At 54.3% G+C, this 4,348-nt stretch overlaps 1 non-coding gene across 1 annotated transcript; it reads left to right on the top strand.

Annotated features, from left to right (window-relative positions):
- Positions 1–138, top strand: LOC114808733. The gene has a single exon (XR_003756530.1). It is a non-coding gene; the product is annotated as a small nucleolar RNA SNORA7 (small nucleolar RNA).
- The last annotated feature ends 4,210 nt before the right edge of the window (positions 139–4,348 follow it).

The following is a 4,348-nucleotide window of genomic DNA, read 5'->3' as shown; positions in this document are numbered from 1 at the left end:
ACCCTCTCAGGGTCGCTCCTGGAGAGTTTCCAGTACTCTACCAGTCTCCACTATGGGAGGGAGAGTCAAGCAGAGGCATACTCAATCCATTGCTAGCTTGACCAGTGGCTAGCAAGTGGAAGGCAATCTGCCACAAGTCAAGACTCCTCTGTGCTGGGTAGCATTGTGGCATGGGAGAGAGTCAAAAGCTGAGACTCAAGTTTACTGCACAGAAGGAGACAGTGATAAATCACTTCTGTAATTTTACCAAGAAAACTCTATGAATTCGCTACCAGAACAATTGCAGATGGAGGAGGGGCGTTTTTTGGAGAGATGTGTCCATGGTGTCGCTATGGGTTGGAAATGACTCGATAGCATACAACAAGACAAGGAATGTGGACACCTATAAGTTTGGGGGGAGGGGGTGTTTTGCTTTGGTCTTCATTGTTAGAGAAAAATGCATGACAATATCTTCAACAGTCTTCCCAATTCAAAGTCCTCAAAATTCCACCGTCTCCAACAAACCTTCCCTGATTAATCTCTCAACAACCTAAGTCCACTCCAGAATTGACAGACCTATTCATTCTTTTCCTCAGCACTCATATGCTTACTCTCAATTATTAATGTGTACCATTCTGATTGTAGTTTCATTAAAGTTTGTCTCTCCTGTTTAGAATATAAGATCCTTTCTTTATTCTGTGCTTTCCACTGCTAGTACTTCCAGCAATAAATTGGAGGCAAAGATGCTGAAGTGATTGCATTATTGGGAGTTGCCCTATTAGTCCAGTGGTGATGAAAGAAGCCTGACAATATTTCTCCTTTAGAGTACAGGGCAGAGAGCAGTGGGTCAGAAAGTAGAGGGGCAGAGAGCAGAGGGGGATAGATTGGAGGGGGGCAGATCTGAGGGGGAGAGAGCAGATACAGCAGGAGAGCAGAGAGCAAGGGGGCAGAGATCAGGAGAGGAGAAAGCAGGGGGGCAGAGAACGGAGGACAGAGAGAGGGGAGCAGAGAGCAGGGAAGCAGGGAGTGAAGGACAGAGATCAGAGGAGCAGAGAGCAGAGGGGCAGAGTACAGGTAGCTTTAGAGCAGGGGGGTAGGGAGAAACAGGGGATGGAGAAGAGAACAAGGAGCAGCGTGGAGGCAGTGAGAAGGGGGACAAAAAACTGGGGCAGAGACCAGGGGGACAGAAAATGGGGAGGCAGAGAACAGAGAGGCAGAGAACCGAGGGGCAGGAAGCAGAGGAGAACAGAACAGGGCGGCAGAAAAAAGTTGGTCAGAGAGGTGATGGGCAGAAAGTAGGGGGCCATAGAACAAAGGGGCAGAAAGGTAGGCAGAGATAATAATAATAATAATGATGTTGGTATTTGTTAAGCGCTTACTATGTGCAGAGCACTGTTCTAAGCACTGGCGTAGATACAGGGTAATCAGGTTGTCCCACATGAGGCTCACAGTTAATCCCCATTTTACAGATGAGGGAACTGAGGCACAGAGAAGTTAAGTGACTTGCCCACAGTCACACAGCTGACAAATGGCAGAGCTGGGAGTCAAACCCATGACCTATGACTCCAAAGTCCAGGCTCTTGCCACTGAGCCACGCTGCTTCTCTGAGAGGCAGAGAGCTGGGGACCAGAGAGCAGGGGGACAGGGAGCTGGGGAGCAGAGAGCTGGGTGGTAGAGAACAAAGGGGCAGAGAGCAGAGGAGCAGAAAGAGGAGGGGGAGAGGTGGAAGGTAGAGAGCTGGGGTGGCTGACAGCAGGTGGAGTAGAATGCAGGATGACAAAGAGCAGGAGTGCAGAAAGTATGGGGCAGAGAGCAGGAGGGCAAACAGCAGGGGTAAGTGAGCAAGGGATAAAGAGGAAGGGGGGGAGATAAAAGGGGGGCAAAGAGCTGAAGAAGAGTGTTTAGGGGCATTGAGCTAAGGGGCAGAGATCAGGGCAAAGAGCTGAGGGGCACACTGCTGAGGGGCCCACGGCTAAAATCATACAGCTGAGGGGCAGAAAGTTGGACAGGAACTGAGAGGCAGAGAGCTGAGGGACAGAGATTAAGGTGGTAGAAAGCTGAGGGGCAGAGAACGAAAGAGTAGAAATTTGGTGGGGGGCGGCAAAAAGGCCAGAGAGTCTGCAAGCTGTGGTGCAGAGAGGTGCAAAGGTTCGGGGGGGGGGGCGGCAACAGACAGGGGGCAGAGAACTGAGAGTCAGAGAGCTGAGGGGCATAGAGCTGAGGGGCAAGGAGCTGATGGGCAAGGATCTAAGGAGCAGAACTGAGGGGTAGAGAGCAGGTGGCAAAAAGCAGGGGGATGGAATGCATGGGGGAAAAAGGAGGGGAAGAAATAGAGGGGGGAGGTAGCCAATTGCATAGAGAGCTAGGGGGTAGAGAGGAGGGTACAGATAGCAGGAGGGCAGATACCTGAGGGGCAGAGAGCAGGGGGGTTAGAGGTGACAGAGAGCAAGGGGGCAGTGAGCTGAGGGCCAGAGAGCAGCGGGATAGACAGCGGGGAGCAAGGAATATAAACAGATACAAGTTTACAGTCTAGAGGGGCAGAGTTGGGGGCAGAGAGCAGAAGGGCTGAGATATGAATGGCAGAGAGCTTAGGGGCAAAGAGCAGAAGGACAGAGAGCTGAAGGGCAGAGAGCAGAGGGAGAGAGAGGTGAGGGGGAAGAGCAGGGGGGGAGAGAAGGGGGAAACAACAGGGAGGCAGAGAGCAGGGCAGCAGAAATCGGAGGTGGGGCACAGAGCAGGGAGGCAGATAGAGTGGCAGAGAGCAGAGGGCAGAGAGTGGTGGGGCAGAGAATGGGGGGGGTATAGAACAGGGAGCAGAGAGCAGAGGGGACAGGGAGCAGGGGGATAAAGAGCTGTGAAGCAGAGAACTGAGGGGTAGAGACCAGGGGGTAGAGACATAGAACAGGGGGACTGAGAGCAAGGAGACAGAGAACAGGGAAGCAGGGTTCAGGGAGGCCCAGAACAGGACAATAGAGAAAGGTTGGTCAGAGAGTTGATAGGCAGAGAACAGATGTCACAAAATAAGAGGATAGAAAAAAGGTGGGTAGAGAGGTGAGAGACAGATAGCTGGGAGTCAGGGAGCAGGGGGGCAATGAGGTGGGGACAGAGTCATCAGGAGGTCAAAGGGCAGAGAACTGGGGGAAGAGAACCAGGGAGTAGAGAGCCAGAGGGAGGGAGGCACAGACAGCTGGAACAAGGGGGCAGAGAACTGAGGGGCAGAGAGATGTGGGCAGAGAGCAGGGGGGTCAGAATGCGGGGGGGGGTGTAAGAGAACAAGAAGCAAAGAGTTGGGGGACAGAGAGCAGTGGGACAGAAAACAGGGAGTCAGAGAACAGGGGGACAGAGAACAGGGAGACAGAGAATGGTGGGGGCAGAGAGTAGAGGGGCAGACAGTAGGGGGCAGACAACAGGAAGACAGAGAGCAGGGGGACAGAAAACAAGGGTACAGAGAACAGGGGGGCAGAGAGCTGAGGGACAGAAAACAAGGGTACAGAGAACGGGGGGCAGAGCAAAGGGAAACAGACAACAGGGAGGCAGAAAATGGGGGACAGAGAAAGGGGAGGCAGAGAAGAGCTGGGACAGACAGCAAGGGAGCAGAGGGCAAAGGGGCAGAGAGCAAAGGAGCCAAGAACAAGGGGGCATAAAGTGAGGGGAAGAAAGCAGGGGGCAGAGAGCTGAGGGACAGAGAGCAGCCAGGCAGAAAGTAGAGGGCAGACAGAAGGGGGCAGAAGGCATGGAGGACAGAGACCTGAGGGACAGAGACCTGAGGGGCAGAGAACTGGTGTCAGAAAGACGAAGGGCTGAGAGCTGAAGGGCAGAGACATGAGGGGCAGAGTTCTTAGGGCCAGAGTCCTGGGGGGCAGAGAGCAGAGGTGCAGAGAGAAAGGGGGAGAGAGCTGAGTGGGAGAGATCTGATGGGGAGAGAGCAAGGGGAGAGAGCTGGGAGGCAGAGGGCAGGGGGAGAAAGACCCAGGAGACAGGGAGCAGGGAAGGAGAGAGTCAGGGGACACAGAGCAGGAGCACAGAGCAGGGGACCTTAGTGTTGGGGGGGTGGAGAGCAAGTGGGCAGAGAGCAAGGGATGGCAGAGAGCAGGATTGCAGAGAGCCAGGGGGCATAGAGTGGAGAGAAGGGGAGCAGAGATAAGTGGGGGAGAGAACTGGAGGGCAGAGTGCTGGAGGTAGGGGGCGGGTAGAGGGAAGGTGGTGGAGAACTGGAGGGCAGAGAGCTGGAGGGCAGAGAGCTGGGGGAAAGAAAGTGGGGGGGGGGAGAGAACAGGGGGCAAGAGAGTTGTGGGGAGAGAGCTGGTGGACAGAGAGCTGAGGGGCAGAGTGCACTGAGGTGGAGAGTTGAGGTGTGGAGAGTTGGGGG

The sequence above is a fragment of the Ornithorhynchus anatinus genome, unplaced genomic scaffold (assembly GCF_004115215.2).
Source record: "Ornithorhynchus anatinus isolate Pmale09 unplaced genomic scaffold, mOrnAna1.pri.v4 scaffold_175_arrow_ctg1, whole genome shotgun sequence".
Classification (NCBI taxonomy): Eukaryota; Metazoa; Chordata; class Mammalia; order Monotremata; family Ornithorhynchidae; genus Ornithorhynchus; species Ornithorhynchus anatinus.
This window is presented reverse-complemented; position numbering and strand designations above follow the sequence as displayed.